Source organism: Callospermophilus lateralis, chromosome 2, assembly GCF_048772815.1.
Source record: "Callospermophilus lateralis isolate mCalLat2 chromosome 2, mCalLat2.hap1, whole genome shotgun sequence".
In the NCBI taxonomy this organism is placed as follows: domain Eukaryota; kingdom Metazoa; phylum Chordata; class Mammalia; order Rodentia; family Sciuridae; genus Callospermophilus; species Callospermophilus lateralis.
Window position 1 is genome coordinate 192,174,857 of NC_135306.1, and position 26,803 is coordinate 192,201,659.

General features: G+C 37.9%; 1 protein-coding gene and 1 pseudogene across 2 annotated transcripts in view; one reads left to right on the top strand and one right to left on the bottom strand.

The window, feature by feature from the left end:
* Window positions 1–26,803, top strand: part of Cstpp1 (centriolar satellite-associated tubulin polyglutamylase complex regulator 1) — a 180,153-nt gene that overhangs the window by 54,790 nt on the left and 98,560 nt on the right. The gene's annotated exons all lie outside the window — the stretch shown is intronic.
* Window positions 16,480–17,694, bottom strand: LOC143391619 (heterogeneous nuclear ribonucleoproteins C1/C2 pseudogene; annotated as a pseudogene).

Here is a 26,803-nt window from a genome sequence, read left to right on the forward strand (position 1 = left end):
TGTAATTAAGATAATGGAGAAAGATGAGGAAGAGCAAAAATATTACAACTCACAGCTGTACATGTGAAATGAAAAGAAAATGAGAGGAAATTTGAGCTTGTACTTTATTTGCTTTGTAAATAGCTTTTGACCATTTACTTCCATTTTAAGGGTGTGCTGATGATAGAAGTTGGTGTACAGTATGATTGTGTTTACTCTGGGAACTGATTCTTTTAGATTTGTGCCATTATATCTTCTCTGAGGCCCTTTCTATGTAGATCAGAATTGTCATAAATTTTAAAAGAGCCAAGAACTGAAGTCTTCTTTCCCTTCTATCCTATGTGGTAACAAAAGGGGAAGGAGTGTTTCTGATGCTACTAAAGTCAGATATCCTTGGGTGAAATGTTAAAGTTCAAATAAAAAATTTAGAAAGATCTTTTGTTACTTAGAAAAACTTGACTTCTTGTTCTCTTGCTATAGTGATGACACTTGAACAAAGAATGGCAATTATTACATTTTAACTCTACAACTCATTTTTATTGAGAATTTACTTTATGTTTATCTTTGTGCTAGGTGGTGTGAAGAATAAAAAGACTCACATACTCTGTTCTTCAAGAATAAGCAGTAATAGGAATATATATGTGATTGCAAATCATAGAAACCCAACTTAAAATGGCTTATGGGAGAGAGTAGGGGGAATATGAGTAAATAGAAAATTAACTGACTCCTGTAATCAAAATTGTCAATGTCAGGTAATGTGTATTCAAAGGGGCTGAATTCAAGTATTCAAGTCAAGTACCAGCAAACTGCTTTTGTTTCTCTCTGTTTAGTTTTCTTTCTTGGCAAAGCTAGCTCATTTCAAGATGGCCACTAGCAGCGCTGGGCCTGTATCTTATGATTACAGTAATTCTGATGGAAAAAGAGCTTCTCTTTCAATAATTCTAACAACAGCAATGACAACAACAATGCCCTCGGGTTGACATTGATTGGACTCTTTTATCACATACACAAATTTGAATCTGTTAGTGACCAGGCAAAAGAAAAAGGTTGATTAGACTGGCCTGGCACTTGTGCCCACCTTTGGTTGTCTTATAACCATTATTTGAATACCTGAATTTTGCCTATTTGAAACCAGATTGCTCATGCATGGGCTTTTTTGGTTATATGAGCCAGTTAAATTCACTTAATAATGAATTGGGTTTACCTATTTAAATCACATTGTAAATAGTGGGTTCAGAAAATTAAAGTACTATTATCAAAAGAACATGGGTAGGGCTGGGGTTGTGGTTCAGTAGCAGAGTGCTTGCCTCGCACATGTGAGGCACTGGGTTCGATCCTCAGTACCACATAAAAATTAATAAACAAAATAAAGATATTGTGTCCATGTATAACTAAAAAATTTTTTTTAAAAAAAGAACATGGATGTTGGGAGGTAGAAAAAAGTAGCAGTATACATACTAAAAAAATCTTTCTGCAATGATTGTGGACCTGCTATATGCTAGACATCATGCTAGTGAAGCACATGTGATGCCTAAGCCATTTGAACTTGAGGGATTTATGTACTTAATAAGAAAGTCATTAGGACTGGGGTTTTGGCTCAGCGGTAGAGCACTTGCCTAGCATGCATGAGGCACTGGGTTCAATCCTCAACACCACATTTAAAAAAAAAAAACCCTAAATAAACAAAATTAAGGTTAAAAAAAAGGCATAACTATTAAGATGCTATTAAATTGTGCCAAGTAGAGTTTTAGGCAATGTGTTTTGAGATAAATGGAAGGAAACATTTATTCTGACTAGGAACCTGGGAAAAGCTCCATGGAAGAAGAGGAACTTCAAGAGGACCCTAAAAGGAATAATAAAGAATGGGAAGGGAGCAGCGAGGGCATCTGTAGTTGAGGAACAGCATGAGCAAGACCTGGTACATTTCAAAGATGGCAAGAAATCTATGGCCAGGTCATAGAGCTCAAGAGGAAGGGTTAGAAAGATAGTGTAGTCATGGTACGTTACTCTCCCATGAGACTGGTAAGATATTGGTGCTGTTGACTAAGAGAGTTCAGGAAATATTTCTTCTATGCCCCTTGTATGCCTACACTTATGACAGGAGCTTGGAACAGTGATTAATAAGGTACAGACTTTGTCTTGAGGGGGTTCTCAGCCCTATAGGCCAATAATAAAATTCCATGAGATTTGAGCTAAATAGAGGCCCAAGGTGCTAAGAATCGTCCAGAGGAATAATATTTAACTAAGCTTGAAGTGTCAGGGAAGTAGCCCTTTAAGCAGGTAGCCCTGAAAGCTGAGCATTCTTTTCCTAATTTATTTTTCTTTAAATCAAAGTTATACGTTCATACTGTTTAAAGGGGGAACTAGTTCTATAAGAATTGGTAGGGAAAAAATAGTAATTCCCCAGCTTTCTCAATATAATTTTCTATTTCCTAGCGGTAAGCATGTTCAGCCCCTTTTTTGTTTGACATTTATTTTTAAATTTCTAAATGACTTGCTTACGTTGTTTCTGCTTGATTTTTCAGTTTCAGGCATTATCTATTGCCTCCTTACTGTGTAAAATATATATCTAATTTCCTTTAAGCTCTCTTACCACATATTTGTACTTTTACTACCTCCCAACTTCCTAATATACTTATATCATGATTTTTGCTATATCCATATTCAGTATTTACATTTTATCACTGTATAAGCACTATTGATACCTGAGCCATATTGCACAACCTTTTGCCTTGAGATTGCTTTTTTTCTTGTTGGGTTAATGTTCTATGAACTTATCACCAATATGTCTCCAAACTCTATCCACTGAATAAATTTCCCAATAGTAACACTGTCTATTTTCTATTTGTTTCTGAAGATCCTCTCTCCACATTACTCTGGAGGGCTGACATATTTGGAGTTTCATCTATAAATTCTCTTACCGTCAGGCATCTATTTGGGTTAAAGAATTTGAGTGTATTGGAGGAGATTGATGGGCAGAAGAGTGAGATCTGGGTTTGTGCTCACTTGCTTCTCTTCATGTGAGTTTGCAGTACGTTGGGGTTGGCTCTGTCCCTATGAAGGTCACAGTTCATATTCAATAGCCGGTATCTTTTCAGATTCTCTCAGGTATTTTGTTTGTTTTTGCGGTTCTGGGGATTGAACCCAGAACCTTGCATATGAGCTCTACTATTGAGGTATATCCCCATCCCTTTTTCTTAGTTTTATAAAATTTGACGCAGAATCTCTCCCAGGCTTTTTTGCTCTGTTTTATCTGTATATTTTATATCTATACTTATTACACAGCAATTATTTAAGAATCTACAAAGTTTTACCTTTATACTTACTTGGCCTTTTGATCTTCAGGTTTCTGTGGATAAGAAGCAGACTGAGAAAACTACTCAGATGCAAACAAACTGAAGCCATTTATGTTGTGTGTGTGTGTGTGTGTGTGTGTGTGTGTGTAACTGAAAGAATGTTTCAGAAGGTGGTTCAGCAACCTAAGGTACAGTCAGGAACCAAGGGGAATTGTTACCAGGGAGAGGTATTAGAGGTATTGGGCTCTGATCAATAACTGACTATATGCACCTGGATGGATTTCATAATTGCAAGGACTAGTGATTATTATATGCCTTCTTTCCCCCTCTTTTTAAATGAAAATCTATTGCAGTTATCCTATTCCTGTGTCACCATTGTACATACTAGATGTGTGGGGTATATAACTTGATCTTAACATTCTTCTAAATAATCCATAGGTCAAAAAAGAAATCAAGACAAATTAGAAAAAAAAAAATTTATTTTTTAAATTTATTTATTTTTTAATTTTTTTTAAAGAGAGAGAGGAGAGAGAGAGAGAGAGAGAGAGAGAGAGAGAGAGAGAATTTTTTAATATTTATTTTTCAGTTTTCGGTGGACACAAAATCTTTATTTTATTTTTATGAGGTGCTGAGGATCGAACCCAGCACCCTGCACATGCCAGGTGAGCGTGTTACCACTTGAGCCACATCCCCAGCCCTAGAAAATATTTTGAACTCAATAAAAGTATCCAAACTTGAAAGATGTAGCTAAAGCAATATTAATTTCTTAGAAAGAAATTTATAACAAGAAATTTGAAGAAGAAACAAATCAATGAGATATTAGGTTCCACCCTAAGAAATTGGAAAAAGGAGCAATTTTTAAAAATGAGGAAAATGTAAATAATATTAACTATAGTAGAAGACAATGAAAAAGAAAAAAGAAAAACAATAGAGAATAAAGCCAAGCTGGTTCTTTGAAAAGATAAATAGAATTGAAAAATTTTGAACCTCAAATATAGAAGGGAAATCAACAGAGTAGAGGAAGGGAACCAAGAGGGGAGGGCAGAGGGAGAGGGAGATAGCAGGGAACGCATTTGACCATTATGACTATACAGTGAATCCCACTTTTATATATAATTATAATGCACTAACTTAAAAAAATAATATTAGAATAGAGGAAGGGGCTAAGAGGAGGGATGAGGGAAGGAAAACAGGTGGTACTGGAGACTGATATTGACAAAGTTATATGCGTGTATGAATATGTCACATGAATCCCACTATTGTGTATAATTATAATATACCAATAAAAAATCACTGAATATTAAAAAAAAGAAAAAGAGTGAGCTAGACTAATCACAAAAGGGAGAGACAATACACATTACTAATACCAGGAATTAGAGAGATGACATCATTGCAACTATAGATAGTAAAAGGTAATAAGGAAATATTATAAAATATTTTGTGCCAATAAATTTAACAGCTTAGGTCAAATGAACAAAGACATAAAAGTTTAGTTTTACAAGATGAAAAAAGTTATGGAAATTGATGATGGAAATGATTGCACAACTTTATGAGTATATTTAATACCACTGGACTGTACAGTTAAAAATGGTGAAAATGGGTTGAGCATGGTAATGTGTACCCAAGACCCAGCTGCTTGGAAAGCTGAGGTGGGAGGATCACTTGAGTCCAGGGGTTCAAGACCAACGTGGACAACATAGTGAGACTTTTTTAAATATTTATTTTTTAGTTGTAGGTGGCCACAATATCTTTATTTCATTTTTGTGTGGTGCTGAGGACCGAACCTGGTGCCTCATGCATGCTAGGTAAGCGCTCTACCACTGAGCCACAACCCCAGCTCCCATAGTGGAACTCCTATCAAAACAAAACAAAAAGAGAAATGAAAAAGATGTTACAGTTTATGTTATATGTACTTTACAACAATCATTTTTTTAAAAAAATAACTATTTTGGTCTGAATGCAGAAGCAGTCAGTGTGTCATTACACACAAATACACACTCCACACACACCTCTCAGAATGGTACAAACAATTCATCTGAGGGCTGGGGTTGTAGCTCAGCGGTGGAGCACTTGTCTACTAAAGTGTGAAACACTGGGTTCGATCCTCAGCACCACATAAAAATAAATAAATAAAATTAGTTTTGGGATTCCACCTCACTCAAATCAGAATAGCTTTTAGAATGAATGAATGAATGAGTAAAAAATGCTGAATAGGATGTGCAGAAAATGCAACCCTTATACACTGTTGTTAGGAAAACAAGTAGTAGAGCTACTATGACAAAGAGTATGGAGGTTCTTCAAACAACTAAAAGTAGAGCAACATTTGATCCAGCTTTCACATTCCTGGGTGTATACCTGAAGAAAACGAAGTCAGTGTACAAAAAAATGACACCTGAATACCAATGTTCACAGTAGCACTGTTCACAGTAGTTAAGATATGGAACTGATATAGATGTACATCAAGAAAGGAAAGGATAAAAAAAATATGGTACTATATCCAATAAATGGAATATTTTAAGGCCATCAAGAAGAATAAAATCATGTAATTTGCAGGAAATGGTTGGAATGGGAGGATACCATATAAAGCAAAATAAGTAAAATATATAAAATGGTCTAAGAGTAGAAGAGGGACATTTAGGCAGGTAAATGTAAGGGAAAAGATAACAGAAGGGAAGGTGGTGGACATGATGAAGGCATGACACATAATGTATGTTAATGTCACACTGAAACCCATTTATTTGTACTAGTAATGCATGTTAACAATACAGTATTAATAATGATAATTGTACTAATAAAAATAGTTAGTCACCCTTAAAAAAATAAATAAATAAAATTAAGGGATTGTGTCCACCATAATTAAAAAAAAAAAAAAAACCCAATTCATCTGAAATATCACTTTTAAGAGGACCACTATTACCATCCTGGTGACCATCTCCAGACATCTCATCTACTTACATGTACACCCATTGACAAACAGATTTATGTAAGTGGTACACTACACATAAAATTTTGTATAGTGAATTTTATGTCATATTGCATAGCCTATATATATTTTAAGATATATCAAATAATAAAACCTTGAAACACACCTACTCATTGTAGTATATGTGTGTGTATGTGTGTGTGTGTGTATGTATGTTTTAGCTGCTTCTCACACTTGGAAGCATTACATATACCAAATAAAATGTTTTAATACTATATGTCCCAATTTAGACTTTTTAAAAAATATTTTTTAGTTGTAGTTGGACACAACACCTTTATTTTGTTTATTTCTTTTTATGTGGTGCTGAGGATCGAACCCAGAGCCTCACACATGCTAGGCAAGTGCTCTATCGCTGAGCCACAACCCCAGCTTCCCAATTTAGACCTCTGAAGGTATTGTGGCCATATGCCAAGGCATAAATTGAGAAACGAGCATGGCATTTGATGCCTTCCTTCTCTATTGCTTATCCTTGCCTTTCTACATGATGACCCCATTTAAAAGTAAATAAATAGTGCCTTTTGGAGAATAGTTAAGAAATACAAGATTTATGGGAAAAATATTTTCACACACAAAATAATATTTCATGGAAATAATTATTTCTAATATTAAAAAATTAAATAATGTATTTATTTTAGGGACTTAAGTTTAGTAGTGTAAACAAATACCTGTTTTTTCCCCCTTAGGAATCCAGCTCCTCTCTTTAATCAGCCAAACCATTTAATTTTGCTGAAGATCAGTTTTGTGCCATCTTGACCACGATCAGTTTTGTGCCATCTTGACCACTCAATGGAACAAGCAAGTGCTGGAGATCCCATGTGTTTTTCTTTAGTTATAAATTCCATCAGGCAAGCCTATTAGCTGCAGTGGATGAGAACTGGAGAGCTATTTATTTGGTAACTAGCAAAGGATAGTAGAGGAAAGAAAAATACCTTTCTGATATTTTTGCTTAGGAATTTGGGAATTTGGGAATTCAGAGGTCAGTTTTAAACAACTAGATTTATGTGTTGAAACACCTTGAATTATTCCTTATTTTGTAACATATTAACAAGATCTTAGAGATAGCTGAAACAGTGGTTGGGAAATTCTGTTGTGGGTTAAAGATCCTCCAAAAACATCACCCACTAATAGAGTGTTTGGGGTGATAGGAAAACATGAGTTAGCTAACAGAGTAAGAAATCTTGTGTCCTGGGGTTAACACCCTCTGCAGAGGGATGAGTCTGCAAGCAAGAGATTCTTTAGGGTTCACTGTCTCTGTTTTGTAGGCTTTCAAAAAAAATTCTGAGAGATAACAAGAACATTGAGTGATGCTGGGTGGTAATCATCAGGAGTTTAGGATGTTGACATGTTAGATTGTTTAAAATAAGGTAGAAAGTGTTGCTTTTTACTAACTGCATCATTTCTGATAAGAACTTATTCTTTGCTTATTGGGCTTTTGTTGTTATATACCATTAGAGAAATTAACTATTATATTGGCTCTAGCCAGATCTTTGTCTCCTTAGCCCTAAGGTCTCCTGGGGACCAGAAAGCACCTGGTCATTCTGAAAGCCTCCATCCTCAGTGATTGATGCTCATCTCTGCAGGCTCCCCAAAGCGCTCTTCCATTTTTTCTGAAGCACCTTCAAACATTTCTGCTTGGCTACTCACTGTCTTGGATTATACCTCCTCCTACTGCCTTACTGAATACTGGATTTCCCAGCTCACAAGTCTAAGAAGGAGCTTTATTCCAGAGTAGAAAGGGGCCCCCATATGTGGCCTATTATATCCATATCAACTTGCTTACCCTTTTCAAACAGCTATTGTCTTTTAATAGGGTCCTGCCTGGCAGGGGGAGTCCTTAATTCCTGCCATATAAGAATGGGCAGCTTGAGTTACAGCAAGCTGCAGTTCGGTGCTCTGATCAAAAGGCCTCTGTTGTTTTTAGGGTTTTTTTTTTTCCTCCCTCTCTCTCTCTTTCTATATCCTGGGCTAATAATTCAGCACAGCAAGGTCATTACAGGCTTTGAATTGAGAGCTGAGAGTGTTAAATTACTGACCTAGAATAAAAGAGATCTGGGGGGCTCTCAAGAAAGATAAAGGGATTCCGGCTAGTAAAGTGCAAGCCCAGCAACCTCACTTCTTAACAATATTATTTTTTTTTAATCCCCTCTGTCTCCTCCAGTCTTTTCTGGGACAGGGAAAGATCTCCTGCCAAAGAAATTAGGTTAGGAACTCAATGACATCTGAGAATTGTGGCCCAGGTGCTGGCAGCTCCTGGGGGCCTGGGAGCTGTCCTTTTTTGTCTCCCCACTTTGTCAGTATCTCGCCCTCTTCTACCTTGCTCCCTGTCTTCGTCCTTTTCTGCTGCTATAATTTACCACAAACGGGTAAATTGTGAACAATAGAAATGTATTCAGCTCTTGGTTCTGGAGGCTGGGAAGTCCAAGATTGAGGGTCACATCTGGTGAGGGCCTCCTGGCTGCATCATAACATGGCAGAACACGTGACATGGCAAGAGCATGGGCGTGGTAGGGGGAGGGGGCAGGAGGAGAAAAGGGGGCTTAACCTCCCTCCCCTGCCTTATAACTAACCCACTCCTGTGATAATGGTCTTAATCCACTCATGAGGGCAGAGCCTTTATGACCTAATTACCTCTTAAAGGCCCACCTCTCAACATGTTACAATGGAAATTAAATTTCAACATGAGTTTTAGAGGAGACATTAAAACCATAGCACTCTCTCAGCTAAATATGTGGTCTTCTATCACATAAGTCAAATACATTTGTGATAGTTAAACTGAAAGGTAGTATCCCATGAAGGAACTTAAGGTACATGAAAAACATTCTGCTTAGCCCCCAAATATTTTTAAAACATGTTATCATATCATTAAAAGGTACTTCCATTCCACTTATATTTTTCATATACTATGAACTTATAGTCCTCCCATTCTTTAACAACAAAATAACTGTCTTGTTGTGAATGAATTTGATACCTCTCCTTTTCTGTACTAGGTCTCCTGAAGAAAATCATTTCTGTTTCTTATATTATTATTACTTATATATCATTTTTTTCTTTATTTTTCTTTATTATTTTTCATGTGGTTTTGAGGATTGAACCCAGGGCCTTATGTATGTGAGGCAAGTGCTCTACCACTGAGCTACAACCCCAGCCCTTCTATATAATTTTTACATATAGCCAAACTATTATCACTTACATATCCTTTTTTATAGTTATCTCTTTTTTAAATTATTTTTTTAGTTGTAGTTGGATCCAGTACCTTTATTTTATTTATTTTTATGTGGTGCCGAGAATCCAACCCAGCGTCTCACGTGTGCAAGGTGAGCACTCTACCGCTGAGCCACAACCTCAGCCCCTAGATACATATATAAATACATAATAAAATATTATATATATTAATTATATACATATGTAAAATATATAATAAATGTATAATATATTTAATATACATATTTATTTAATATACATATATATTTATATATATAATTAAATTTATGGCTTTAACCATTTTTAAGTGTTCAGTTCTGTGGCATTAAAAACATTCATTGTTCTGCAGTTGTCATCACCAAAACTTTTTTATCTTCCCAGACTAAAACTCTGCACCCATTAAACACTAACTCCCCATTTCCTCCTATCCTTCAGCTCTTGGCAACTACCATGTTACTACATTCTACATTCTTTCTTTATGAATTTGACTATTCTAAGTCATATAAGTGGATGTATATATAGCATTTGTCTTTTTTATGACCGGCTTCTTTCTTTTTTTTTTTTATTGTTGGTTGTTCAAAACATTACATAGTTCTTGACATATCATATTTCACACTTTGATTCAAGTGGGTTATGAACTCCCATTTTTACTCCGTATACAGATTGCAGAATCACGTCAGTTACACTCCCATTGATTTATATATTGCCATACTAGTGTCTGTTGTATTCTGCTGCCTTTCCTATCCTTTACTATCCCCCCTCCCCTCCCCTCCCCTCCCCTCCCCTCTTCTCTCTCTACCCCCTCTACTGTAGTTCATATCTCCCCCTTGTATTATTTTTCCCTTTCCCCTCGCTTCCTCTTGTATGTAATTTTGTATAACCCTGAGGGTCTCCTTCCATTTCCATGCAATTTCCCTTCTCTCTCCCTTTCCCTCCCACCTCTCATCCCTGTTTAATGTTAATCTTCTTCTCATGCTCTTCGTCCCTACTCTGTTCTTAGTTACTCCCCTTATATCAAAGAAGACATTTGGCATTTGTTTTTTAGGGATTGGCTGGCTTCACTTAGCATAATCTGCTCTAATGCCATCCATTTCCCTCCAAATTCTATGATTTTGTCATTTTTTAATGCAGAGTAATACTCCATTGTGTATAAATGCCACATTTTTTTAATCCATTCGTCTATTGAAGGGCATCTAGGTTGGTTCCACAGTCTTGCTATTGTGAATTGTGCTGCTATGAACATCGATGTAGCAGTGTCCCTGTAGCATGCTCTTTTTAGATCTTTAGGGAATAGACCGAGAAGGGGAATAGCTGGGTCAAATGGTGGTTCCATTCCCAGCTTTCCAAGAAATCTCCATACTGCTTTCCAGATTGGCTGCACCAATTTGCAGTCCCATCAGCAATGTACAAGTGTACCCTTTTCCCCACATCCTCGCCAGCACTTGTTGTTGTTTGACTTCATAATGGCTGCCAATCTTACTGGAGTGAGATGGTATCTTAGGGTGGTTTTGATTTGCATTTCTCTGACTGCTAGAGATGATGACCGGCTTATTTCATCTGGAATAATATCTGCAGGGTTCATCCATGTTTAATATATTAATCAGCTTTCTATTACTGTAACACCAAATACCTGACAAGTCAGTTTATAAAGTGAAAAGTTTTAGCTGGGTGTGGTTGTGTAATCCCAATCACTCTAGAAGCTGGGACATAAGAATCACAAGTTCAAGGCCAGCCTTGGAAACTTAGTGAAGCCCTGTCTCAATACAAAAATTAAAAGTTTTGGGGATATGGTAGAACACCCATGAGTTCAAACCCCAGTATCCAAAAACAAAACAAAACAAAACACAAGGAGCTGGGAGGAGTTTATTTTGACTCATAGTTTTGGAAGTTTCAGTCTATGGCTGGTTGACCCCATTGCTTTTGCACATGACAGGGATATTGCTCACCTTATGGCCTAGACATGAAAGAAAGAGGGAAAGACCAGAATTCCACAGTTTCCTTTAAGAGAATGTGCCCAGATGGTTTATATCAGGGAAAATTTCTTTTTTCTTTTTTTTTTTTTTTGCAGTGAAGGGGATTGAACCCAGGGCCTTGTGCATGAAAGCAAGCACTCTACCAACTGAGATATATCCCTAGCCCATGTTTCAGAATTTCTTTAAAAGCTAAATTTATATTCCATTATATTTACATACCACGTTTTGGTGATCAGAGTTGCTTCCACCTTTTGGCTATTTTGCATAGGATTGCTGTGAGCATGAATGTGCAAATATCTGTATGTCCCTGATTTCATTTCTTTTGACTACCCAGACATGAAACTGCTGAATTATATGGTAGTTCTGATACCACTGGTTATTAGTGAGGAGTCCTGCTTCCCCACATTTAGAGAAGCATGCTAAGGCAAGCATATAAAGCAGGGTTTATTTAAAAAGGGGTAACATAGACTTCTCCCACGAGGGAGAAGGGGGCCATAGCTGGTATCCTGGTATCCCAAGAAGGTGTTCTGTTGGGCTGGGGATGTGGCTCAAGTGGTAGCACGCTCGCCTGGCATGCGTGCGGCCAGGGTTCGATCCTCAGCACCACGTACAAACAAAGATGTGTCCGCCAAGTACTAAAAAATAAATATTAAAAAATTCTCTCTCTCTCTCCCTCTCTCACTCTTTCTTTAAAAAAAAAAAAAATTAAAAAGAAGGTGTTCTGCCCTTTTTATATGTCCTTGGCTTCATTTGTTCTCCTGCCTTTTCCCCCTTATCTTTCTCCTTCCTGCATACCTGACTAGGCCCAGGAAGGCTTGTGGGATGGCCCAAAGGTGGGAAAAAACAGGTGGGCTTTAGGAGGAAGGGCAGGTTGGAGTAGCCAAGGACACATTAACAAGCTTATAGCTCCCTGTAGGGAGGGGCAGTTCCTGGGACAGGTTACCTTACCAACAGGTTGAAGTGGGTTCTTTCTTGATAAGGGTGGAGGAAGGGCTCTGAAGGAATTAACATTTCCATCCCTCAGAGGACAGTCTTCTACTTCCCAGACTCACTCAAAATTGGCCTCCTTGATCAGACCTGACTTGATTTACCTATCTATACTGACTGCCTGTCTAATGCTGGCTACAGTTCTACCAATATCTTACTTTGCTTTGTTTCTGTGTTCTCCCCACCTGGCTTTTTTTTTTTTTTTTTTTTTTTTTAACATTCCTTACTTAAAGTAAATCTTTAAAGATTTGGCAGGAAACGTGAGTTTTAGTTTTCAGTGTGGATTTCCATTAAGATTTATTGTTTATAGCTGCTTTATGGGTTTTTTTTTGGGGGGGGTGCTGGGGAAGTATCAGGGATTGAACTTAGGGGTACTTAACTACTGAGCAACATTCCCAGCCCTTTTTATTTATTTTTTAAAAATATTTTTAAGCTGTTGCTAGACCTCTACTTATTAATTAATATGCAGTGCTAAGAATCAAACCCAGTGCCTCACACATGCTAGGCAAGCATCCTATTACTGAGCTATAACTCCAGCCCTTATGTTTTTATTTTGAGACAGGGTCTCACTCAGTGGCTTAGGGCCTTGCTAAATTGCTGAGGCTGGCTTTGAACTCCTGATCCTCCTGCCTCAGCCTCCAGAGAAGCCGAGGATTATAGGTGATTATAATCTTCACCTTCCAAGCCTGGCTTGCTTTGTGGTTCTAATAATTCATAAAAGAGTATTGAGAAAAGTCCTTTTCAGGATTCTTAGAAGGTTGGTGTAAGCTCCATAAACTCTTCAAGCCAAAACAACCGTTTACCTGTGTGATTTTATTAGCAGGACTGTAGTGGCCAGTCGCAGAGGAGAAAGGGGGGGGGAGGGAGAGACAGAGAGAGAGAGAGAGAGAGAGAGAGAGAGAGAGAGAGAGAGAGAGAAAAGAAGAAGAAGAAGAAGAAGAAGAAGAAGAAGAAGAAGAAGAAGAAAGAAGACAAGAAGAGAAGAGAAGAGGGGGGAGAGAGAGGAGAGGGGAGAGAGAGAGGGGGAGGGGGGAGAGAGAGGGGAGGGGGAGAGAGAGGAGAAGGGGGAGAGAGAGAGGGAGGGGGAAGAGAGAGAGAGAGGAGGGGGAGAGAGAGAGGAGAGGGGGGAGAGAGAGGAGAGGGGGAAGAGAGAGGAGGGGGGAGAGAGAGGGGAGAGAAAGGAGAGAGAGGGGGGAGGGGGAGAGTAAGAGAGGAGAGAGAGAGAGGGTGAGAGGAGGAGAGAGAGAGTACACATCAACAGGGTGTTGACATTTATGGGCTTAACACAGGATGAGGAGGAGCAAGGCGAGTGGGCTGTTACTTCCTCATTGGCCGAGAGTTTGTGCCACTTCAAATATTGGAGATGCATCATTCAAAGTTCCCGCCATTCACAGGGATTGGAGGTGACGGTTCACGCGCTATTCAGTGTGTCATGAACCTGAGCTCCCGGAAGAGAAGCAGTCTGGGCGCCATCTTTACCAAGAGTTGGTAATAGATTAAATGACACCAAATATAATTAGAAAACATTCATGTTCCAAAATAAACCAACACTAAGATGATTTATATCAGGGAAAATTTGTAATGAAAGAATTTCAGACTTCACTTTCTTCCTTTAGGATTTCCTGAAGCAGCCTTGTGGTGCACACTTCCAATCCCAGGAACTCAGGAAGCTGAGGCGGAGGTTTGCAAGTTTGAGGCCAGCCTTGGCAACTTAGCAAGACTTTCAGCAACTTAGCACGATTCTGTCTCAAAATAAAAATAAAAAGGGCTGGGGATGTAGCTGAGTGGTAGAGCACCCCTGGATTCAATACTCATTAACCGCCCCAGCCGAAAAAATTTTTAAAAATTCTAGAACAATTCTTTCAGGATCTTAAGAAATTGTGACACCTTTTTCTCTCTAGTCTTTAATAATTAAATAACACATTAGATTCTTGTTTGCTGACAAGGGTTTGGTGCAAGATCCTACTGAAGCCAGATTTAAAGTTAGGTAGTCAGTGTAGTTAGGTAAATCAGGTCTAATATGGAGTAAGATCCAAAATGGAGGCCATGTTTAGAATGAATTCCGGGAAAAGTTGAACAACTCTTGGAGTGTTAATGAAGTCTGAGAAAAGCCCAAGGCCAGAGCCCATCCCAAAGAAGTGTTTATGAACAGCCCCTACCCAGTAAACTTGAAGATGCTGACTCAGAAGTCCTTCCTGCCCAGATTACTTCTTTGGCCCACCTGTGTCCCACCCCTTGTGACTTCCCACCTACATGCCATCACTGAAAGAACTATAAAAAGGGAAACAACCGCACTTCCACGGATCCCATCTCTTGGGTTCCCTTCTTCCTCCGGGAGAAGTCTTTTCTGCTGTCCTTTAATAAACTTCTAATTTCTACTCTGACCTTGCCTCGGCGTGCTTCTCTGGGGTTATTCTTCAACATTGGGGAAGCAAGGACTCATCACCGGTCAACAGCGGTAACACTACCAGATAATTATCAAGAATACAAAAAACAATCAGTGTTCACAAGCCTGTGGGGGGAAAGGTACTCATATATTGGTGGGTCTGCAAATTGGTGCAACCACTATGGAAAGCAGTATGGAGATTCCTCAGAAAACTTGGAATAGAACCAAAAAGGCGGAAAATCAGCATGTTACAGTGATGCAGCCAAATCAATGTTTATAGCAGCTCAATTCAGCTAAAACTATGGAACCAACCTAGATGCCCTTCAACAGATGAATGCATATAGAAATGTGATGTGGTACAGGTATACAATGGAATATTACTCAGTCTTAAAGAAGAATGAAATTGTGGCATTTGTAGGTAAATGGATGGAGCTGGAAAATATCATGCTAAGCAAAATAAGCCAATCACAAAAAACTAAGGCTGAATTGTTTTCTCTGATAAGTGGATGCTGATCCATAATGAGGTGGTGGACAGGGAAAAATGAAAGAACTTTGGATGGGGCAGAGGGGAGGGTAGGTGGTATAGGGGTGGGAAGAATAGTAGAATGAGTTGGACATTATTTCCCTATATACATGTGTGATTGCACTATGAGTGTTACTCTGCACCTTGTACAGCCAGAGGAATGAGAAGTTGTGCTCCATTGTTGTACAGTGTGTCAAAATGCATTCTACTGTCATGTCTAACTTATTAGAACAATTTTTTAAAAATGATCCTGCCAGATATCTAGAAGTTCTTTTCTTATGTATCTTTAGAAATAAGATTTCCTGGGCTGGGGCTGTAGCTCAGTGGCAGAGGGCTTGCCTAGCATGTGTGAGGCACTGGGTTTGATCCTTAGCACCACATAAAAATAAGCAAATAAAATAAAGACATTCTGTCCATTTATAACTACCAAAAATAAATTAAATTTCCTGTTGGAAATAATAAGCAAATTAAATTGAAAGAGCTAGTAAGAAAAATTGAAGGGTTTTTACAAAGGTATCAGGAGGAAACTGATTTTTTTTTCTAGAGAACTGAATCATTAAGATAATAACTTTTTTCCATATCTTTTAATTGGTGCATTATAGTTGTACATAATGGTGGCATTTGTTGTTACATATTCTTTTTTTTTTTCTCCAAATTCCTGGTTTAATAAGGACTTGTTTATTTTGAGAAAAAAGGTCCCAAACATCAGGCTGTTCACAAAAATAACCCACAGTATCAACTTTAGAAAACAAATAAAGACTATTACACTAATTATTCTTCTAGAGGATGCATTTAACATGCCAACTCTCATTCACAAAAATACATTGTTACTTTTGTGTTGAACAGCCCCACACAGGACTATTATGTGGGGGATAACACACATACCTCTAAAACTCAAAACTGCTCTCAGGTGCTACAACTAAATGAGATTGCCTTTGCAGTTAGGGAAGCAACTACTGAAATCATGTATAAATGGAAAGAACTGTACTCCCTGCATAACAAGAGATTATTTTGGAGACAGTTGATAAAAACCATACATCCTTTTTATTGTTAAGTCATAAAGAGGTATCAAAATTAAAAGCAAAAATTACAGGATAAGACTTAACAAAACTACTAGGAGCGTCAAAGGAAGTGAAAAATGGGGCTAGGCGCAGGGCAATATGAATTAATGAACACGGGAAGGACAAAGATAGGGAGAACAGTGAGCATGTGCTGAAGATACTAGGGGAGAGAATCTGGTGAAATTTTGATCTTAAGACAAGCGCCTAGGTAAAGAAATAATGGGTAAGATTTCTAAACCCCACTATGTGCTTAAGAGTCATCCTCGCCATTGGCACTGTCTCTGTCATCCTCTCCTTCCTCTGCCTCTTTTTCATCATCCTTGATCAACTCCAGCTGGTCATCCCCCCGATCTTCATTATCATCATCATCCAGTAGATCCCCCTCCTCAGCAGAGTCATCTGCACCCCCCTCAGACTCCATCTTCACATTAGTTTCATCTTTCTTCAGGGAGCTGCTGCTCTGCTCCTCTTCTGACTTATCATTCTTCGTCTCTGCTTGTTTGCTCTGCTCCTTTTCAATTTTTTCCAGGCTTTCCAGAAGAGAATCCACTTTTTGTTTTATTTGGGTCAGCTCCTTCTTAATGGCCTGAAGGTCATCTCCTTTCAACTTTCCAGACTTGGAAGAAGATCCCCGCTGTCCACTCTTAGAATTGAAGCCACTTTTGCCCCTTCTGGAGGTGTTTCCTGAAACACGCTGGCGTTTAGAGGGCACTACAGCCCTAGCAATAGGAGGAGGAGGAGGAACTCGTGCTGGGTAACTATACATCCTGTCATAATAATCACGTTGAAAGTCATAGTCCAAGTCAAAAGAGGAGCCGTACATCTCCGCTGCAGATCGTTTCACACCTGCCTTTCCTGTGTTCACTTTTGGCTCTGCAGCCAGATTAATATCTAAAACCTGGCCAGCAATCATTCTGCCATCCTCTCCTGCTACAGCAGCCCGAGCGTTTCTCTCATTAACATACTGGACGAAGGCAAAGCCCTTATGGACAGAGCAGCCCACAATTTTTCCATACTTGGAGAAGATTGCTTCAACATCAGACTTCTTGACCACCAGAGTGTTGAGATTCCCAATGAATACACGGGAGTTCATGGAGCGTGGATCTGTCTTGTTGGTAACGTTGCTAGCCATCGTGTTTGATAAGGTTCCTCACAAAGGCCAAAGAATGTAGCTGAAGATCAAAAAAATCTCACTCAGCAAAGATCCACTAACTTATATATTTCAAGTGATTTGTAACCAGGAAGGGGAGGGAGAAGAGATTCGATTCTGAATCTCCTACTCCCAGATTCTATATGAAGAAGTCGACTGCTCAGCCTTCGTCTCTTCACAAAATGGCCTGTTGTTACATATTCTTGCATGCACATATTATAGCAATATAATTTGGCCAATATTCCATAGCATTTCCCCTTTCCTTCCTTTCCTCTCTCCCCTGGTCCTTTTCCTCTATTCTATTGATCTGCCTTTAATTTTCATAAGATCCCCCCATTTTTCCTTTCCTTTTTTCCTCTAGCTTCCACATATGAGAGAAAACATACAACCCTTGGCATTCTGAGTTTATTTCACTTAACCATATGTTCTCAAGTTCCATCCATTTTTCAACAGATGATATAATTTTATTTTATTTTTTTTTCTTTATGGCTGAAAAAATTCATTTCTCTTTAGGTCCTTGCTAAGTTACTGAGGCTATCCTTGAACTTATGATTTTTCTGCCTCAGCCTCCCAAATTCCTGGGATTATAAGCATATACCATTGCACATGGCCCAGAAGCTTTTTAATTGGATGCCATCCTGTATATTAATTCTTGGCATTATTTCCTAAGCTTTAATGGTTCTATTTACAAAGTCATTGCCTGTGCCTAACTGGAATATTGACCCTATGTTTTCTTCTAGGAGTTGTATAGTTTCTGGTTTAATTCTAGGTATTTGATTCATTTTGAGTTGATTTTAGAGCTGTGTGAGAGGTAAGGATCTAGTCTTATTCTTCTACATTTGGATAACCAATTTTCTCAGCCCCATTTGTTAAAAAGGCTGTCTTTTCTCCAATGTATGTTTTTGGCACCTTTGTTAAGGATCAGATGACTGTATTTGTGTGGGTTTGTCTCTGTGTCTTCTATTCTATACCATTGATCTATGTGTCTGTTTTTATGCTAGTACTGCTCAGTTTTTGTTACTATAGCTTCATAGTATGATTTAAAGTCAGGTATTGTACCTCCAACATTGCTTTTTTGGTTTAGAATTACTTTGGCTCTTCTGAATTTTTTATTTTTCCAAATGAATTTAGGACTGTATGTTCTAGTTCTGTGAAGAATGTCATTGGTATTTTGATGGGGATTTCATTGAGCCTGTGAATTGCTTTTGGTCCTATGGCCATTTTAATAATGTTCATTCTGCCTATCCATGAACATGGGAGGTCTTTCATTTAGTTTTCATTGCAGAGGTCTTTTACCTCCTTGGTTAGATTTATTCCTAGTTATTTTCTAAAATATTTTTTTAGTTGTTGATGAGCCTTTATTTATTTATTTATTTATTTATTTATTTATTTATTTATTTATATGCAGCACTGAGAGTCAAACCCAGTGCCTCACACAAGCTAAACAAGTGCTCTACCACTGAGCCCAGGTTGGTTGGTCTTTCTTTCTTTCTTTCTTTCTTGAAGCTATTGTGAATGGGATTATTTTCTTGATTTCTTTCTCAGCAATTTCATTGTTGATATATAAGAAAGCGATTGATTTTTGTATATTGATTTTATGTCCAGCTACTTTGCTTGTTTGTTTATTAGCTCTAGCAGTCTTTTGGTGGAGCTTTATGGATCTTCTAAGTATAGGATCATATGGACTACAAACAGTCATAATTTGCCTTCTTCCTTTCCTATTTTTATCCCTCTTATTTCCTTTTCTTGCCTAATTGCTCTGTATAATTCCTAATACATACTAAATAAGGGAAGAGAATGGGCATCATTGTCTTGTTCCAGATTTTAAAGGAAATGCTTTCAGTTTTTCCTCATTTACTAGGAGGCTGGCTTTGAATTTTTCAAATATAGCCTTTATGATGTTGAAGTAATTTCCTCCTATTCCTAGTTTTTTTAGTGTTTTTGTCATGAATGGGTGCTGAGTTTTGTTGAAGGCTTTCTCTGCTTCCATTGAGATGACTAAATGATTTTTGTCCTTAATTCTATTTAATTGATAATTACATTTACTGGCATGTGTTAAACCATCTTGCAACTCTGGGATATCTCGGGGATATCCCATCTTGCATCTCTGGGATAAAGCCAAATTGTCCATGATATATAATCTTCTTAACATATTATTGAGTATGATTTGCTAATATTAAGTATTTTTGCATCTGAGTTTTCCTTCCTTGATGTGTCCTTATCTGGTTTTGGTATGAAGGCTTCATAGTGAAGCAGGAAGATAGATCTCACATAGGCAACCAGGATAAGGGCCTTGGAGAAGGATAGGAGGAAAGAGGTCATAATGCCAACCTGAAAAGGAGACAGCACATCTGAAAGATATCCTGTGACTTGCTACTTCCTGCCAGTGTTAACAGCAATCCTGTTTCTGTTCCTCACAGCTTCAACCACAGTAACCCTTCCTTAGTTATCCTTGCCCTGACACCTAGCCATGGCCAGACACAAGCAGACCCCTTTGCTTCCCCTTTCTAATAGATGTGTCAAAAATCACCAGGGAAGACTTGGCCTCTTAATTATATAAATAGGGATTGAAATTATGCCCTTCTGATTGGTTTATAAAGCCCCAAGCTTGAAGAGCTTGATTGGTCCATGCTGGCATCCCTCACCCCACCAATCACCTGTGCTGGCCATCAGACATGCCTTTAAGAACTCCTAGACAACAGACATCTGTGGGCATCCCTCTCTTGGGGCTGCTTGCCTCTGAGAGCTCCACTTTCTGTACTCCAATAAATCCTCTTTCTATGCTCTCACCCTTGTGTCTGTGGATTTCATTCCTTGAATTTGAGAGACAAAGAACCCGACTGCCTTACTCATGTTACAATAGAATTAATTGGGAAGTGTTCCATTCCTTTGTATTTTGTGTAAGAATTTGAGGAGCATTGAGATTAGTTCTTTAAAGTTCTGGTAGAATTAAACTGAAGATCCATCTGGTCCTGGGCTTTTCTTTGTTGGGATGATTTTTATTACTGCTTCTATTTCATTAGTAGTTACTGGTCTGTTTAGGTTTTCTATGTCCTTTTGACTCAGTTTTGGCAGATTGTGTGTGTCTAGAAATGTATTCATTTCTTCTAGGTTTTCCAAATTTATTGGAGTGTAAGTTTTCAAAATAGTCCCTAATGAGCCTCTGGATTTCTGCAATGTCTGTGGTGATTTCTCCTTTTTCATCTATAATTTTATTAATTTGTGTCATTTCTCATTGAGTTAGTTTGGCTAAGGGCTCATCCATCTTGTTTATCTTTTCAAAGAACCAACTCTTTGTTTTATTGATCCTTTGTATATTTTTTTAATTCTGGATTTCATTATTTTGGGCTCAGATCTTAATTTTTTCCTTCCTTCTACTGGTTTTGGAATTGGTTTGTTCTTCTTTTTCAAAGACCTTGAGATGCATCATTATGCTTTTTATTTGGAGTCTTTCTGATTTTCTTTTTCTTTTTTATTTTATTTTTTTAGTTGTACATGGACACAATATCTTTTTATATGTTTATTTTTATGTGGTGCTGAGGATCAAACCCAGTGCTTCACGTGTGGGAGGCAAGTGCTCTACCACTGAGCTATAGTCCCAACCCTGATTTTCTTTTCTTTTCTTTTCTTTTTTTTTTTTTAATTTTAATTGTAGATGGACATAATACCTTTATTTTATTTATTTATTTTTACATGGTGCGGAGGCTTGAACCCAGTGCCTCATGCATGCTAGGCAAGCACTCTACCACTGAGCTACAACCCCAGCCCCCTTTCAGATTTTCTTATATAGACACTCAGAGCTATAAACTTTCCTCTTAGAACTACCTTCATAGTGTCCCAGAGGTTCTGATATGTTGTATCACCATTCTGATTTGATTCTAAGAATTTTTAAATTTCTCCCCTAATTTCTTCTATTACCTATTCATCATTCAAATGTGTATTGTTCAGTCTCCATGTATTTATATAATTTCTTAGGGTTTTTTGATGTTGGTTTCTAATTTCATTCCATTATGATGTAAGATGTAATGAATTATATCAGTTTTTTTATTTTTATTTTTTAAGAGTTGCACTGGAGCCTAAAAATAATAACTTTAGCTGGTCATGGTGGCACATGCCTATAATCCCAGCAAGTTGGGAGGCTGAGGCAGGAGGATCACAAGTTTGAGGCCAGCCTTGGCAACTTAGGGAGATTTTGTCTCAAAATAAAAAGGACTGGGGTGTGACTTAGTGGTTACATGTCCCTGAGTTCAATCCCCAATACAAAAACAAAACAAAACTTTAACCTTTAAACTTTATAGCACTGTTATTTTAGGAGTTTCAAGTAAATGTACATGGAAACTCAGGCAATAAATATTTTGAAAATATATGTGGACTTATCAGTAAGTTTATAAGTACATGTGGCTACTGAAAGAAACAATTTATTTTCTAAAAAGTGGGATCAACTTGGAGATAATACTAATAAAATGAAGTACATGTGGCTACTGAAAGAAACAATTTATTTTCTAAAAAGTGGGATCAACTTGGAGATAATACTAATAAAATGAAAGAATACACTTCTGGAAATAATGGTAACACAGGGCATGATGAAATGATAACCAGGGAGAGGAGAATGGAATCGGCATTAACAAGTCTGACATGGTGGATCTAAAGGAACAAACCCTACAGCCCAAATCCCTTTGAGTGTTATCATCATTTTGAATTATAATCAAGGCCAATAAGACTTGGCCTATTACCAAAGTATTTATATGAATGTCTTCTTTTAACCTAACTTATGTCATCATGAGTAAGAACAAAGTATGATATAACTTGAAAATTACTTGCTGGAATTTAAATTAAGAAACTGATAAATTTAATTAAACTTCCAGCTCTTAAATGAGATGGTACTGAGGAAGGGGTTTGTAACATTTAGGGGGCCCATAAAAATAGTGTTGGATTTTTAGTGAGATCTGCAGAGAATACTAATGGGAACCTTTTGCGGGATCATAATAAGAAAAAAAAGAAAAGCATCACTGGGCATGGTGGTGCACACCCATAATCCCAGCAACTCAGGAGGCTGAGGCAGGAGGATCTCAAATTCAAAGCCAGCCTTTAGCAAAGCCTTAAGCAATTCAGTGAGACCCCGTCTCTAATTAAAATATTAAAAAGGGCTAGGGATGTGGTATAGTGGTTAAGCACTCCTGGGTTCAATACCTAGTACCAAGAAGAAAAACAAACAAACAAACAAACAAAACCGATGGCATAAAAGGACCTATTTGCTATACCTACAGCCAAAAAGAAGAAAAAAAAAAAAGAATAAGATTTACTTTAAAATGTTGTTTAGGGAAAGGAGATAATAGCTCAGTTGTAGAGCACTTGCCTAGCATGCTGGAGGCCCTGGATTCAATCTCCAGCACTGGAAGAAAAGATTTTTTTGGATGAGATATGTAGCAGATGGACAAAACCAAGAAACAAATTAGTACTGAGTTGAAAGAACTAAACAAGAAATCAGACAAGAAATTAGATGAAAATATGACATGTGAGCTGGCAAGAAACAGAAGAAAGCTACTGTGATGTCTGGCAGTAGTGAGGAGTCACTTTATGAAGAGGGAATGGCAGGATCTGTGGGTGACTGAGGGATCCTCAGTTGTGACAATATAACCTGAGATACTGCCTAGAAGAAGAAACAATCCAGACAGGGTGATTTGGGTAACAAACAAAAGATGGGGTTCAAAGAGGTAAGAGAAAGAAAGAGCAGAGGACAGGCTTAGAGACTGCATAAGAAAGAAGCGAGATGTAACAGGTAGCAGAAGAGGAGATGTAACAAATACTGGGAAAGAGAGACAATCTTTGTCCAGAAACTCTTCCTATGGAGCTAGGGGATGATTCCCCTGAAACACCAGGGAAATACAATGACTCAGGCAGGCTTCTGGAAGCTCTGTTCTCCAGAGCTCTGCTTAGAGGCCTGGGGGAAAGGGCTCAGGAACCTTGAACAAAACAATGCAACAAACGAGAGATTTATGGCAACTTTCTTTTTTTTAAATATAGCATATGAAAAAATTTCTAAATTACTGTACTGTTTATAAAAATTTAAATCTCTAATATACTCTGCAGAGTATGAATCAGGTAACGTTTCCCCAGTGCTTGCTCCCTGCCCCAACACTTTTGATGGGCTCTCACTGTTGCTGGCCTCAAACTTGCAGTCCTCCTGCCTCAACCTCCAGGCACACACTACCATGTCCAGCTTTCCCAGGGTTCTGTGCATTGCTTTCCCATCCTACTCCTACTGGCCTGGAATAACCAACCTTATAAGAGATGTTCTTTCACATTTAAAGCTGCAAAGGGGAAACAGATGATAATGAATCATCTTGCTCCTCCAGGATACTCAATGGGTAAGGAACTGATGTGCTGGCTAGTCAGTTGGGGATTTACCACAGCATTCCAGGCCTTCAACAATAAGTTTTGAAGTTAGAGGGCTTCAAAAAGGAGTTTGAAGCATTCCTTTACACTCTGGCAGGATTTTGACTGAATTATAAACAAAGATTCAATGGGGGATAGTTTACTTTCAGAAAAGCAATATGTGAGAACTAGATCCTTTGCTTATTACCCTCGTTGGGGGGAATTTGCTTGGTGATCAACCTCTCTGAAAATATTATCCTCTCCCCTTAGCAACAGTCCCGCTTAGTATAAGTACTCTGTTCCACTTCTATTTTAGGAAGACTCTTTATGAGATCTGGTGACAGAAAAGCATTTGGTGAAGTGACCAAGGAAAGAAACTGCAGAATTATGTGTGCTTCCCATTGCAGGGCTCCCAGGGCCTGTGATCTATCTTGTGAGTTTTTCTTTTCATAATGCAATAAAATATGATCTCACTGATGTCATGGTCTGAAAACTAGCTCTACTACTGAGGATTACTTAGGCAGAAAAAAAAATCTTAAGTGTGAAATGAAAGTGCTGCACTAAAGTAAACTGATAAAATTGGTTTGGGGTTTTTTTGTTTGCTTGTTTTTTTTTTTTTTTTTTTGCTGTTGCATAAATTATGAATCCCATTTACCACAATGGCAGCTCAGATCTCCCAAATTGGCTTATCTGTTTCTACATAGTGACTGAGATTGATTGGTCCTTATTGGATTTCTTCCTAAAATTGGGATTTTTAAAAAATATATTTATTTTTTAGTTGTAGTTGGACGCAATACATTTATTTAATTTATTTATTTTTATGTGATGCTGAGGATCGAACCCAGGGCCTCACATGTGCTAGGTGAGTGCTCTACCACTGAGCCACAACCCCAGCCCCAAAATTGGGGTTTTTTAGAAGCTGAAGGTCTTGGATAATTGTGAGTCAGTGTTGGCAATAAGAAGATGAAGAAGACTGAGCACTCACCAATAGTGTAGCAGGTTTCTATTTTCTAATACCACTTTCTTATTTCATCATGGCCAAGAGAGAACCTATAATCACTGAAACCAAAATTCACCTGATGTATATCCATGGGCTGAAGCTCATTCCGAATATACCAAGTATTAAACAGCACTGTGGTATAGTGGTGAGCATGGATGCCTTCCTGCAAGCCATATACTAAAACCACACTTTGTGGGAGGTTGAGATGAGAGGATTGCAAATTCAAGGCCAGCCTTGTCAACTTAGTGAGACACTGTCTCAATAAATAGAAAGGGCTGGGAACATAGCTCATAGAGTGCCCCTGGGTTTGATTCCCGGTATCCTATGTGCATGTGCGCACACACACACACACACACACACACACCACAAAACAAATTTGTCAAATTTCTCCTTGAACACAGGATCATATTGTTCACTTTTTCCTGTAGTGGGTGTACTGCATGGTTGAACAATAGAATGGGGAATAATTACAGCACAATAGTGAAGGAGAAGTTTGTAAAAATGCTGCTTTAATCTTTTGTGTAGATTTTTTTTTTTTTGGTAGCACTAGATAAGAAGCAGGTGCCAGGCAACTTCTGTTCAAGTATGTTGTTTAAATGACTTCAGGGTTCTGTCTGTCCCACTGATTTCTCTCATCAAGTTAGCACTGCCAAATTCTATAGCAGATAATCAGTGGAAAGAAAACATTTAAGAGCTTCAGGCTTTATCCAGATTTCACAAGGAAAGAAGGAAAAAATCCAGAGATTTGTTAGTTTAGGGGACCGACTTAAGCTATGGAAAGATATCTATTTGCAGAATAAAATTTCAGTTTGAGGGCTGGGGATGTGGCTCAAGCGGTAGCACGCTCGCCTGGCATGCATGCGGCCCGGGTTCGATCCTCAGCACCACATACAAACAAAGATGTTGTGTCTGCCAAAAAATAAAAAATAAAAAAAAAATTCAGTTTGAAAACCTATTAGTAGAACATATTCCACAAAATGAAGATCCCCAATGAAGATCTCATTTTTGTTCTGTATATAAAAGCAGCAAAAGGTTGTTTTGAATGATGATATTTTCTGAGCACAGTTGTACACACCTATAATCCCAGAGACTAAGGCAGAAGAATTCCAAATTTGAGACTCCTTTGGGCAATTTAGCAAGACCCTGTCTCAAAAAAAAAAAAAAAAAAAAAAAAAAAATTAAAAAGAGTTAGGGACATAGCTCAGTGGTAAAGCACCCCTGGGTTCAATCCCTAGTACCAAAAAGGAAGGAAGGAAAAGAGTGACAGTATATTCCCACAGCTTCAGAATATCTCCCCACAAGATACTTATTTACTACAAAGTGTAACTTTACAATGGAAAAATCAGGCAGATGCACTTTAACCAAACGATCAAAGTTAACATGATCAGTAACTAGACTACTTAATAGCAAGTGCCTCCTGATTTTGTGCAGAGCAAAACCCATCATCACTTTTGTGATAATACTGCCAAAAATACTCACCTGGATCTAATCATGAATAAACATCAGACAAACTCAATGTGAAGTATGTTCTACAAAATAACTTGTACTTAAAAAAAAAAAATGTCAATGTTATGAAGTACAAAGACTGACTCAGGAACTGTTTCAGACTAAAGATCCAATGACAACTGAAATCAAGGTATAATCTTGGATTCTCTTTTTGTTGTACAGGGACATTATTGGGACAATTGATGAAATCTTAATAAGATCTATAGATAGGTATTAGTATCGTATCGATTTTAATTTCTGGATTTTGATCATTGAACTGCTGTTATATAACCAAATTCCTTGTTTTTAGGCAACACACACTGTAGAGGTAAATGAGCATCATATCAACAATTGACAATATCTGTACATGCGTGTGTATGTATTGGGAGAGAGGGCAGGAAGCG